This window comes from Schistocerca nitens, chromosome 5 (assembly GCF_023898315.1).
Source record: "Schistocerca nitens isolate TAMUIC-IGC-003100 chromosome 5, iqSchNite1.1, whole genome shotgun sequence".
Lineage (NCBI taxonomy): Eukaryota > Metazoa > Arthropoda > Insecta > Orthoptera > Acrididae > Schistocerca > Schistocerca nitens.
The window spans coordinates 418,853,542-418,868,219 of NC_064618.1; the positions used below are offsets into that span (position 1 = coordinate 418,853,542).

The following is a 14,678-nucleotide window of genomic DNA, read 5'->3' on the forward strand; positions in this document are numbered from 1 at the left end:
TCTGGTACGACAACTTAAGTCAGCAAAAGAAAGTTTTAAATTTCGCGTTTAATAATCGTTTTCAGAGGAGGATCGTACAGACATACCATCGCGTGATCGTCACACAGACTCCCGTATGGATGACATGGTGACGGGCATCCCTGGCTTTGAGAAGCAGCTGAGAGAGTTGGCAGCAAATTATCACCAGGTCAGGACGTAATCCCAGTTCTGGCTTACAAAGAGTGCACTATGGCAGTGGCCCCTTTATCGCGAACCTCTGCCCCGGCGCAAGGATCCAAGCGCAAGTGACCCCTGTGTATAGGAAGAGGCAAACGAATGGACCCGCATAATAAGAATCCGCTGTTCTTAACATAGATTTGCTACAGAAGTCTTGAGCATGCTCTAAATTCCAATATATTAAGTTTCCTTTGGACAGACGGATTTACAAGGAATCGCTCATAGGAAACTCAGCTTGCGTTTTCCGCACACCTGGATGAAATGCATGAGGCAGATTCCATATTCCTAAATTTCCGGAAAGCGTTTGACAGGCCAGCTGCAGACTGTTGGCGAAGGTCCGAGGACAGGACAGATATGTGAGCGGCTCGAAGACTTCTTAACTAACAAAACCCGACACGTTTTCTTTGACGGAGAGTGATCATCGGAGACAAGGGTACCGTCAAGAGTGCTCCATAGAAGTTTTAAGGAAACACTCTTGTTCTCTATATACATAAACAATCTGACGTATTGGGTGAGCATCAATGTGTGACTATTTGCTGATGACGCTGTAGTTTAAGAGAGAGTTACGTAATTAACTGCACGAGGACACAAAATCACTTGGACAGAAATTTTATTAGGTGTGATGAATGTTGACTTGCTCTAAATGTGGAAAATTTGCAGTTGTCTAGGAGAAATAATCTTATAACGTTCGACTACAGGATTAGAGGTGTGCTCCTTGACGGAGTCACGTCGGTTGAATACCTAGGCGTAGAGTTGCACGGCGATATGAAACGGAACGAGCATGTAATCTCGGCAGAAAAGAAGTCGAATAATCGACTTCGGTTTATTGGGATAATTATAGGAATGTGAGTTAATCTATGAAAGAGAAGGCGCATAGTCCACTGGTGCGACATATTTTTAAGCACTGCTCGAGTGTTTGGGATCCCCGCCACACCGGATACAAGAAAGACTTCGAAACAAGTCAGAGGCGTGCCGCCATACTTGTTACCGGTAGTTCCCAGCATCATAATTACGGACAGGCTCTGTGATCTCAAACGGGAATCCCTAGGAGTAAGACAAATTCTGTTGAAGAAAATGTAAAGTACAGGCATTTGCTGCCGACTGCAAAAAGTTTCCACTGGCCCCAAAGTACATTTCACGAAACAACTGCAAGGACAAGATAAGATAAATTAGGGCCTGTACGGAGGCAAATAGACAATTGTTTTTCCGTAGCTCTATTACCGAGTGGAACAGGAAATACATAGAATAGCTAGTAGTGATACAAGATACAGTGCGTCACGCACCATGTGGAATCTTGCAGACTAGTATGTACATAGGTCTTAGCGATTTATAGTTTTTTTTTGTTTTTGTTGTTTTACAGTGTTTGATGGTAAATCTAAATTCATTTAAATCAGCCATTAATAAAGGCTTTTCCCAGTGTGTATATTCCATGGTCAGAGAGCACTAGGTGTAAGGTCGTCTATACATGATTCGGAATAACTGGCCTCTTTTATTGTAAATGATAACACGCTGTATGAGCGCACTTTACCTACCCGTTTCGAAAGCATTCCAGTGGTAAGACTTGTTCTCACAAGACATTCGCGAGAAATGGGGAACAAGATCATTCACTTTCATAGCTTGTATGGAAGTTACGAAGTGGTTCCTTATTTTTTAGAAAAAAGTAAAAAAAAAAAGAAAGTAGTTCCCATGAACATGTGAACTTTTGGGCTGGATTAAGTGGAAACACTCTTCAAGATCTTTAAGGGGAGCCGGAGGTGCTTATGCTGTCCATGTTAAAATCACTAAGTTTGAGGAACATTTATGAATAAACTACCAAATAGAAAAATTTGAATTTTCTTTTACATATAGAGTGGTTTAGTATTGCAGTTATGACAGAGGGATTTTGGAGTATCTTTTCTAGTTTCCTTACAATAATTTTTTTTATTAATGACCCAATTTTTTTTACAAATAATTGCTTTATAATTAAACTGAAATGAAACTACTGAACATATTGCCAAATGGCTGTGTTACAATGTAAGTTAGACCACTAGGAGCGCTGTATAAAAATTTCATCTCTCTAGCTCGAGTGGATTTTGAGAAAATGTTTCTTATATTCGAAAAATTATAATTTACGGGAAATGGCTATCAAAGTTTCTCAATACATTCCTGCACTATAGGATGGATTATCAGGGTCTTCTTCTTCATCCTCCAAAAGCTTCCTCTTCTGTCTTCTTTTCTGGCCTGTTCTTCCATCATACTTCATATGCCTTTCTCTTCTTTCTGCTCCTCTTATCCTTTCTCTGTCAATATTTCTTAGTGCTCGTACAGTGTTCACCCCAGCTGTAAATCCTAATGCCTTCAGAACTTCACACTTCACATTGTTCCCTTGGTTGTAGGTTGCTATTGCATCATAAATGCCAAAGTGCAGTGTTTTTATGCTTACAAACACCCTTTTAGGAATCACTTTCCAAATCAAATTGTTTACGCTCTCTTTAGGATTCTGCGTCTTTCCGTGTAGACATTTGTGTAACAATTCTGGCTGTGCTAAGTCATGAAAAATTGGTTTTATTGTTCCCTCCTGATTCTTGTACATACTGCATATTACCCGCTTTACACAAGAAGTATAATACTACCAACAACAGGCACAACACTGAACTAATTCGAAACAGTAAACAGCAAAGAGACGATGTTCCGCGCTCTTATTCATTGTAGTATCGCAACTTGGTATTAGTGTTAATTTTCTTTTCCCTACGTTCTTCCGCTTCTTATATACACGGTTACTAAAACGTGGCATCGTAACCAGAACAAAAGTGTACGACAATATTAAATGGAGCAAGATGTTCGAAATTCTGAGGAAAATAGGAGTAAGCTGTAAGGAAATACGGGTAATATTTGTCACAGAAAACAATGTAGCCAACCCTTGCACACTCGCTGTATGCGTAACATAAGGCGCTGTATGCGTAACAGGCCGAGAAAATCCCAAGCAGTTCGCCAGGAAGTCACGAGAGGGTGTTAGATGCATTCAGCGGCCGCCCATTTCCTCTGCAGGCGTGGGGAAAAATGGTAATAACTCCACTTATAGGGCGATTAGAACAATAATTCGAAGTTTACATTAAAGAGGAATGTTCCAATTAATTTTCGGTAGCAAAAAAAAATTGTAATTTTTTGGATTTGACCAGCTCCGGCTCCCCTTAATTGAAACAGGTACCATCATTACCATCAGTTCTTGTATACTTCACTTACGGAAGCGCTGAACAGATTATCTTTGGCTGTGAACAGAATCATCCGTGTCGTTTAATGAGATTCAGGATAGACTGCTACAATTTTTTTTTAAAGAGGAAGACACCGTTCAACACATACAATGCGGGTGACACCAGTGTCTGAACCAATGCGACATCTCGCTCCTTGGTGGAGACTGGTGTGCAGGTGACACGTCTCCTGAGAATTATCGAGCAGTAACACCATACCATGAGAAAGAAAACCGATCGATCAGTAAATAGTTAATCCGATGCTAGTACCTGATTAACAGTTTTAACTTGATAGTATCAAATATTTTCTTCATTAATATTAAATTGGTCTTATATTTACGAACTAACAGAAAGAAAACTTAATATTTCAGAAAATCTTATATCTGCTTCGTTAACAATACTTCTTGCGGAACGTTAGAAATTAATAATATGCCTATGAGAAGAAAACTACAGCCTTGCCACAATATCAACAAAAACAAATTTTTAAACAACCATGTTAAAACCAAAACGTAAATTTATAATTTATTCTCTTTAAACTGTAAGTACTACAACTCTACATTGAATCAAAAAGTAAGTAATAATATAGTCCTATTAAAACGTGTTTATCTGGCGTGTAAAACTGCCTTACTCTCGTATCATCAATAAGTCACTTTAGTCAGGTAGTGACTGTATCAATATATTTCAACCATGTATTTTTCAAACATATCTCTCTCTCTCTCCTCGTCGCCTATGCATCAATGTTCCCCCCCCCCCCTCTCTCTCTCTCTCTCTCTCTCTCTTGTTATAACACCACAATTTATTTTGTAACGCACACAAAGATTGTTAGGAAGGGGCGAAAGCGTCTTCGAAACAAAAATATTCTGGTCGATAAATAGTAATTGGCCAACGGCCTTGCCGCAGTGATAATACCGGTTCCCGTCAGATCACCGAAGTTAAGTGCTGTCGGGCTGGGCTAGCGCTTGCATGGGTGACCATCCGGTCTGTCTAGCGCTGTTGGCAAGCGGGGTACACCCAGCCCTTGTGAGGCAAACTGAGGAGCTACTTTATTGAGAAGTAGCGGCTCCGGTCTCGTAAACTGACATACGGCCGGGAGAGTGGTGTGCTGACCGCATTCCCCTGCATGTCCGCATCCAGTGACGCCTCTAGGCTGAGGATGACACGGCGGCCGGTCAGTACACTTGGGCATTCCTGACCTGTACGGGCGGAGTTTAGTTTTTAGTTTTATAAATAGTAATTTGGCATATTTGGCATTATGCCCCAGCAACTTTACTCCACAAGTCACCATGTGTGGGGAAGTGTGACTAATGCGTGCGTTGGATACAACACTAGGAAAGTAAGGAGAAATACAGTTCTAAATGGTGATGAGATGAATTCAAGCGTTGAATACAACACTAGAAAAAAATGAGAAATTTATTTCAAAATGTAGAAAAGAAGAGAGGAGCCTATAACTGAATGGTTAATACAGGCTCTGATTTGCTTTGGAAGCCCTCCTTAGAATACAGAATAACGTTTGGCCAGCCTCAACTTCCTGAGAGCTGTAAGATAAACTAAACGTGAAACACTATCCACTGTTCAACTCATCTTCCATGTATTATGCAGTATCTGAGAGAAATACTATGTCACTACGTCATCGGCCAACCTCAAAGTTTTAATTTCTTCTCCCTGAACTTTTCTTCTTCTTCTTCTTCTTCTTCTTCCATTTCAAGGAGCGGCTGTTGACCCGCTCCAAAACCAAAGGAATTTAACAAAAGTGTTATCTCCAGCTCTTCATTGGTCTTCCTATAACCCGTCTCACAATTTGGTTAAAGTGTAATCCTTGCCGTGGCACGGGTTCAGGTGGCCACCTTTTGATGTCATCCAGTTTGTTACTGTTTAACCAAGAAGTGACCTCAGAAACTTCATCTCAGCTGCTTCAGTTCGTTGTTCTTCTCTTTCTCTTAGCTCTCTACGCTCATAGTTCTGCCAAGATGCCTCCTTATACAACCATTTATAGCTCTATATTTCTTAATATATTGAACCACATCTGCATTAGTTTTGTTTATTGATCTCTCTCCAGAGATATGTAAACGAATTTGTCTGTTCTGTATCTTATGGTTTACCTCTATTTTTTCTATTCTTACGTGTTTCCCTTCCATTGCCTTTATTTTTGTTTTATTTTGCAGGTATAACCATTTGATGAATTTGTAAAACTTTGTTCAGCTGAAACTACAGTGTACATCTACATTTGTTGAATTCCGTTAAATAACTGTACGCTAACACAATAATAAATATAAATCAGGAATTACTGACAGTAAACCAAGGAATGAAACAAGGGTGTGGTATCTCACCTATCCTTTATCATATATATACCGAGGGGTCCAAAATAAGTAATCAGCGAATTTGTTTTTAACGATTTTGAAAGAAGTATACTGTTGCACACTTGTATGTGGCACCAGAATAAGATGAGAATATTAATACATTAAAATGGAACTAGAGTACTATAAACGATGAATGTCTCTGATAGGCTCGATAATGTGGATCGCTGACTGTGCGCGACCGCAGAGCCAAAGACACTGTACTGCTAGTGTTGGAGTTAGAGAGTGCTTGGCGCACAGTCGTAAGTAGCTGTTTGTGAGGGAAAGACGATGGAGTAGGCAGTTTCTGTGGTGTGCTGTGTGAAGTCACCAAGAGTTAGATTAATTTAGGTACGTTAATAATGTTGAACATGAAAGCAGAAGTCTTCAGGCAAATAAGGTAATGATTTAAATAATTATGACTCTTGATTTTGCCAGCGCGTTAGTATAGATGAGTTGACTGATAATTTGTAATTGTTGAGTAACCCCAGAACGTACGTAAAATGTTCTGAGAAAAAGACTAGTTAAATATTTCATTTTTGTAGCGCTTTGAAGATCTGTTAACAGAGCTATGTGTAATTTGATGGTTTGTATTTATTTTGGATTAATGAAGTTAGATAATATTTGCTGGTTGAATCGCATTGTTTTTTAATCAATTGTGAGTAATGTAACTTCAATTGTCAGATGTTTTTGGAAAGCCAAAATTAACTTGCAATCTAATTTTGCCTAAAAAAACTGAGTGTTAGTAATTCACTATAATCAGTACCGCACCCCAGCCCAGGCCATATATTTTTCAAAGAAGTTGGATTTTATTAAATGTTCTCGTTTATTAGCCAAATGAATTTCAGGTGCATTTCAAGTATTATGGCAAAACTTGCTCACTGCTGAGCCTGTTGTTAGCATTTACATTTTCTTATGAGAGACCAGAATATATCGCGTTCCACCGTTGCTGCTTTAGAGGTAAGACAATTTAACTTATTTGTTATTCGAACAGGGCCTTAGGATTCAGTGCTTAAGGGGCTGAATGTATTCTGCAGTGACTGGATTACTTTATTGGCATTGGGAGTTGCATTGCCCAATCGATTCATAAAGACTTGCCAACAATAAGACAGAGTAGCAATACCTCTTGCACTTACAACACGCAGCACGACGATTCGAGTTCCGTATGCATTCCACAGTTAAGACTTCATTCAACGTAATCGTAAAGTTTATTATTTCATTTTTATAAAAAACATAACTTCAAACAGCAGATTCCGAAAATGTTTTGAAATTTTCAGTACAACGTTACCCAAAAATTTAAGCCTTAGCAGCGGATGTGACTTTTCGTCACAAATGTCAGTTCAGGATCTTTTTAAATATTTTTGTGGTGGTCGTAATGTACCCCTCCTGTCTGTGTACACATTACTGAAGATACGTTGTAATTTAGGTTCAGGACCTATTTAAAAAGGATGTTAGTAAAATAACAACAATTAAGGAAATTTATATTTTTCAAAAAAAATTTTATGGTAGGCTTAACGTCCTAGCTCCCCTTCCTGGTAGCACGCATTGTGCAAAATGTATAGCTATTGCTAGGTTTAAAATGGATACACCACTACAATTTGAGCATTCTCTCTTCTCTCGTTTCTTGCCTATACTCATAATTCTTGCTAGTTTCAGTTCTTCAAGAATTTTTCCCAAGCACCAAATATATTTCAGAAACTGAACAAACGACTTTTTCAGTTAAGTGCTTGTGTCCTTTATTTATTTTCCTAATGTCACTTTAATTTATTTCTTCTTCCTCTATGTATAGCTTCAACAACACAAGTCTTCCGGTTCCTTTCTCTCACCTCTTCCAGATGCAATTCCTATAACTGCAGATGGGGTATCTGGACAAAGTGCAGATAACGTTTCTTTCCATTCGGAAGTCCGAAGAGTGTATTCCAGTCAATTCCATGAAAGGCTGTTTCTACAGCTAGATTCTAAGAACTTTTGGGGTAGAGAATAACGACATGATAAACATCAGAAATAGGACGGGTTGGTGGGATTTGGGAAACTACAACACATTAAACGACTTTCTCTTCTCAGCTTTTGTAGTGATAAATAAAGCGTTACGCTTGCAGCTGCTGAAGGTAATAGAAAATATGTGCTCCCAGTACTCACTGCGGTGCATCCGGTCCCACAAGGTAGCGGCGAACCTGGCGCGCGATACGACAGAAGGACAACCCTCCCCAACATCTCCCCAATTTGCAGCACTTCCGCGATCTACGCAGAATTGCAAGCCCTTATTTGCACGCTAACCAGAGGGGTAATTTAGAGAGACAAATGCTTGCGACACTTGCATCCGGTCTCACAATGTGTTATGGCCCGCGCGGGCAGTTGCTCTTCTCTGTCTCTATATCTTTCTCTAGAGTTGTGTTTGAGAGAGAGGGGAGAGAGAGAGAGAGAGAGAGGGGAGAGAGAGAGAGAGAGAAAGGGGGGGGGGGAGGGAGAGACGTATTCGGAGAGAGCAGCAGGCAGATGTGGCAAACACTGAAAGGTACATGCGCAGACAGTGCCGGAGCAGAGAACACAGCGGCGGAGAGCAAAGTTCTGCTTCTCACGACGGCGGCTTCGGTTAAGACACGCAATATCCGGAGTTACACATTACTTAGCTCGCCTCGTTATTTGCCTTCGCGATTTAGTACAGCGAGCATACAACTCGCCAGAAACGGAGCGGTGTAGCCCGAGGCGTTCCACTTTGTGGCGAGCCAGTAAGACTTCCATCCTGCAGTTCATTCCTCCGCTTTACCGCCTTACCATCTCAGAAGAGAGAACATCCTTTCTACAAATGAGGCTCATTAAGGGAAATCTAAAAGGTACCACTCGTTTTTATTTCCTCTGCGTTCGAACATCAAGTTCTACAATAAACACTCGTCACAAGCGTAAGCTACAGAACCAATGCTTTCTCTATTGACCTGTTGTTGATGCCACATATTTACCACAATAAACACGAGGATCTGCGTGGGTGACGACGTATTTCTCTCATTTTGTGTCATGAGAGAATGATGTTTAAGTGAAACTGCGCTGGCAATGCAGCAAACAATTTCATGTAGAGCAATATAAATTGCCACGTCGCTACTGCACTAACCTTGCGATGAGTTTCTAGTAAATACATTGTAATCACTGAAACGCCTGTAAAAGCTGAATGCTATCATAGGCTGGATGATCACGAGTCTTCTGACAAGTCTTAAGCGACCCTCCACGTATTCCTCTTCAGGGTCAACCTCTTCATTTCAGAGTAACACTTGCACCTTACATCCTCTATTAATTGCTGTGTGTATTCCACTGTCTGTCTTTTCCTCTACCTCCCACGCATGGACGTTAATCCCTGATGCCTTATCACATGTCCTAGCATCCTGCCCTTCTTCTTGACGCTGTTTTCTATGTATACCTTTCCTCACCGATTCTGCTGAGAACTTCATCTTTCTTTACCTTATCAGTCCACCTAATTTTCAACATTGTTTTATAGCATCATATCTCAAATGCTTCGATTTTCTCCTATTCCGGTATTCCCACTGCCCATGACTCACAACTATAAATTGCTGAGTTCCAAACGTACACCGATGGAGGTGGTAAAGTGGTTAGACACTGGACTCGCATTCGGGAGGACTACGGTTCAATCCCGCGTCCGGCCATCCTGATTTAGGTTTTCCGTGATTTCCCTAAATCGCTCCAGGCAAATGCCGGGATGGTTCCTTTGAAAGGGCAGGGCCGACTTCCTTCCCCGTCCTTCCCTAATCCGACGAGACCGATGACCTCGCTGTCTGGTCTCCTTCCTCAAACAACCCCAACCCAAACGTACATTCTCAGAAATTTCTTCCTCTAGTTAAGGCCTATGTTTCGTACTAGCAGATTTCTCTTGGCGAAGAATGCCCTCTTCGACTGTGTTATTCTGCTCTTTACGTACACCTGTTTGGTCCGTCAAGGATTATTTTGTTTCCAAGGTAACAGAATTCCTCAATTTGGTGTACATTGTGACCAGCAGTTTTGATACTAAGTTTCTCAATATTCTCATTACTGCTAATTTTAATTACTTCAATCTTTTTCTGGTTTACTCTCAGTCCATATTCTGTACTTTTTAAGGCGTTCGTTCGATTCAACAAATCCTATAATTCTTCTTCACTTTCACTGATGAAAGCAATTTAATCAGGGGATATGAAAGTTGATGTCAGATCATTCTGAACTTAAATCACGTTGTTGAAGCTGTGTTTTGTTTTCATCATTCTTTCTTCGACGTATTGATTCAACAGTAGGGATGAAAGACTGCATCCCTGTCTCAGATCCTTTTCAGCTGGAGCACTTCGTTCTTGGTCTTCCAGCCTTACTTTTCCTTTTGATTCTTGTGCGTATTTATATCATCCGTCTTTCCCTGAACTTTGTTCATGTTTTTCGCAGAATTTAGAACCTGTGGCCCCATTTCACAATGTCGAACGCTTTTTCTAGATGGACAAATCTTGCTCCGTTTTCAAGTTTTCTTCAGTGTTGTCAAAGTTATCAAACGCAGAGTCAGAACTGTCTATTTGGCTCCTTTACGTTTCCTAGGGATACACTGATCGTCATGTAACAGAACCTAAATTTCGTTTTGCATTCTTATTTATACACTCCTGGAAATGGAAAAAAGAACACATTGACACCGGTGTGTCAGACCCACCATACTTGCTCCGGACACTGCGAGAGGGCTGTACAAGCAATGATCACACGCACGGCACAGCGGACACACCAGGAACCGCGGTGTTGGCCGTCGAATGGCGCTAGCTGCGCAGCATTTGTGCACCGCCGCCGTCAGTGTCAGCCAGTTTGCCGTGGCATACGGAGCTCCATCGCAGTCTTTAACACTGGTAGCATGCCGCGACAGCGTGGACGTGAACCGTATGTGCAGTTGACGGACTTTGAGCGAGGGCGTATAGTGGGCATGCGGGAGGCCGGGTGGACGTACCGCCGAATTGCTCAACACGTGGGGCGTGAGGTCTCCACAGTACATCGATGTTGTCGCCAGTGGTCGGCGGAAGGTGCACGTGCCCGTCGACCTGGGACCGGACCGCAGCGACGCACGGATGCACGCCAAGACCGTAGGATCCTACGCAGTGCCGTAGGCGACCGCACCGCCACTTCCCAGCAAATTAGGGACACTGTTGCTCCTGGGGTATCGGCGAGGACCATTCGCAACCGTCTCCATGAAGCTGGGCTACGGTCCCGCACACCGTTAGGCCGTCTTCCGCTCACGCCCCAACATCGTGTAGCCCGCCTCCAGTGGTGTCGCGACAGGCGTGAATGGAGGGACGAATGGAGACGTGTCGTCTTCAGCGATGAGAGTCGCTTCTGCCTTGGTGCCAATGATGGTCGTATGCGTGTTTGGTGCCGTGCAGGTGAGCGCCACAATCAGGACTGCATACGACCGAGGCACACAGGGCCAACACCCGGCATCATGGTGTGGGGAGCGATCTCCTACACTGGCCGTACACCACTGGTGATCGTCGAGGCGACACTGAATAGTGCACGGTACATCCAAACCGTCATCGAGCCCATCGTTCTACCATTCCTAGACCGGCAAGGGAACTTGCTGTTCCAACAGGACAATGCACGTCCGCATGTATCCCGTGCCACCCAACGTGCTCTAGAAGGTGTAAGTCAACTACCCTGTCCAGCAAGATCTCCGGATCTGTCCCCCATTGAGCATGTTTGGGACTGGATGAAGCGTCGTCTCACGCGGTCTGCACGTCCAGCACGAACGCTGGTCCAACTGAGGCGCCAGGTGGAAATGGCATGGCAAGCCGTTCCACAGGACTACATCCAGCATCTCTACGATCGTCTCCATGGGAGAATAGCAGCCTGCATTGCTGCGAAAGGTGGATATACACTGTACTAGTGCCGACATTGTGCATGCTCTGTTGCCTGTGTCTATGTGCCTGTGGTTCTGTCAGTGTGATCATGTGATGTATCTGACCCCAGGAATGTGTCAATAAAGTTTCCCCTTCCTGGGACAATGAATTCACGGTGTTCTTATTTCAATTTCCAGGAGTGTATTAATCATCTCATCAGTTTGCATTCATGAGATGAAGGTGATTTGGTGATAGTTTCGCACCTATCTGCCCCTGCTATCTTCAGATTTGTGCGGAAAGGCTGTTGGTACATCGCCAGTGACATATAGTCTGCACACCAACTTGAACAGGTGTTTGGCTGCAGTCTCCGCCATGCTGACAGAAGTTCCATCGCCAGTGACATATAGTCTGCACACCAACTTGAACAGGTGTTTGGCTGCAATCTCCGCCATACTGACAGAAGTTCCCGTGGAATGTCATAAATCCTTCGCCTCGTGGGGTAGACTCACGGTGTAAGGCGCCTTGCCAGGGTACGCGCGGTTCCCCCAGTCTGAGGTTCGAGTCCTTGGCGCACGTTAGTTTAAGTTAGATTAAGTAGTGTGTAAACCTAGGGACCGATGACCTCAGCAGTTTGGTCCCATAGGAACCTACCACAAATTTCCACATAAATCCCTTCTCTTCCATTCGATCTCAAGTCTTGCAGAGGTCATTTAAATTCTGACTGTATTACTAAATCCCCCATGTCTTCCTTACTGCCTATGGCACCCATTTTTCCTTGACTGCCCTGTACTTCCCACCTCTTTCATTCCGAAGGAATTTATATTCTTATTTTCCTGTCTTTGCCCGAACGTTTTTGTACTTCCTTCGTCGATCAACTGAAGTTTTTTTCTGTTATCCAAGGTCTCTTCGGAGTTTCTATCCTTGTAGCTACGCCTGACTATTCAATATCTGCGACTGCACCTTTTAGAGTTGAACATTTCTCTTCAGCTGAACTGCCTACTGTGATACTCCTTATTGCAATATCCACATTCTTAGCGAAATTCAAACGCGTCTCATCGTTCCGTATTACTTCAGTACCCAACTTCCTTCCACACTGTTTCTCTTAAGCTTCAGTCTACTCTTCATCATTACTAAAAAATAATCCAAATCTGTATCTGCTACTGGGTACGCCTTACAATCCAATATCGGATTTCGGAATCTCTGCCTGATCATGACGTAATACTGTAGGAATCTTCCTGTGTCCCCGGGTCTTTACCAAGTATACCTACCCCTCTTGTAACCCTTTCTTCTACTCCTTTTCCTAGAACCGAGTTCCTATTCCCCTGATTATTAAATTTTCATCTCCCTTTACAGACTGAATTACTCTGTCAATATCCTCATATACATTCTCTAGCTTTTCATATTTTACTGACGTCGTCGGCTTGTATGTCTTAACTACCGTTGCCGGCATGGTTTGCTGTCAAATCTGACGAGAACAACCGTATTACTGAGCTGTTCAAAGTATGGCACACTCCGCCCGACTTTCGTACCTATGCTATCGCAGTCTACGCTATTGCGATATCATGGCTTCTGATCCGGAGGAAGTCGGTTCAAATGTAGCTCGTGAGAATTATGCAGCGATTTTGGGGCACATGAGCTGTGCGGTTTTTGATGTTCACAGCGTGCAACTACGTCCCGGTGTTATACCACTTGTATTGATAGGAAGATAGAAGAACACCATTTAGGTTTGTCTAATATACTTGGAACATTTCGAAGAAAAATATTCAGCACACCAGAATTGGAATACTCCAGGAAATTCTACTAATTTTTAGAACCAAAATGCCCAATTACTAAAGAAGGATCTAAGAATGTAAACTATTGCCATTAGAGGTATATACTGAAACGTCCCATATCAAAAGAATTACGCTTCTTATCTGCATAAAATAATTTTTACTGAATTCTGAAAGGACATGTAAACATAAAACTAACTAAAAGTTTGATTTGATATATCATCGGTGGAAACAGTAAATTCTGTGCTGTTCCTACGTTAGTTGCCCACATTAATCGTAGCCCGTCTCCTCAGAAAGAGTGCACTATCTGTACCACAGTACGTACTCTTATGTGAGGCTGCTTCCTGTTGTTAGTTATCTGTAATGTGACGTGTCATATACCGTTGTTGTAAAGAAAATTGAAATAATAAAATATTTATCTATCTTTTACTTTCATTCTGCTTTTATGTACTACCATACAAACAAGCATAAAGATCCACTGGCTATCACATCTATCCAATAATACCCGGTTGGAAGCGGTGGACGGTAAATCACCACTTCAAACAGGTTATATAGAAATCATCCCGGATTACACACATTACCGTCCCGAACATCAGCTTACGCCCCTAAATTTAAGAGTTAGAAAGGACATATGTCAACCGAATGAAAAATATGAAACGATACACCGTCTTAGCAACAGTGAAAGTTACGGAAATGATACAAAGGTCTAGATAAGTTTCAATCGATATATTTATTTTAATGAAGGTTTTGTGCTATAAAGTACCACCATTTTCGTTTAGAAAACAGCCAATGGAATCTGTCACAGCCGGTCGCTATGGTCGAGCGGTTCTAGGTGCTTCAGTCCAGAACCGCGCTGCTGCTACGGTCACAGGTTCGAATCCTGCCTCAGGCATGGATTTGTGTGATGTCCTTAGGTTAGTTAGGTTTAACTAGTTCTAAGTCTAGGGGACTGATGACCTCTGATGTTAAGTCCCACAGTGCTTAGAGCCATTTGAACTATTTTTGAATCTGTCATTAGTCTTTGAACATTTTTAAATTCCGATTATCTATTCTATTTACATATTCCACATTGAAATCATCTCTACAAAAGCTGAACGTGAAGTGCAGGTACGCTATTCGTTCATGGAAATGATTTATGTTGTCGAAACTAAAGACACAAACGGAATACAATAAAAATTGTTCGCAGTTCTGTCGTTCCTTCTGTCTTTTGCAATATGGGTCACAGTTCTCGTGGGAGTGAGATCAAAATTGTCATATAGGTTTTAAATCTTCCAAGGAGAAAATTTCGTACAATTA

At 42.1% G+C, this 14,678-nt stretch overlaps 1 protein-coding gene and 1 pseudogene across 3 annotated transcripts in view; one reads left to right on the plus strand and one right to left on the minus strand.

Annotated features, from left to right (window-relative positions):
- LOC126259558 (neural cell adhesion molecule 2) overlaps positions 1 to 14,678 on the minus strand; it is a 623,716-nt gene that overhangs the window by 313,875 nt on the left and 295,163 nt on the right. The gene's annotated exons all lie outside the window — the stretch shown is intronic.
- On the plus strand, positions 4,325 to 4,442 carry LOC126261535 (5S ribosomal RNA; annotated as a pseudogene).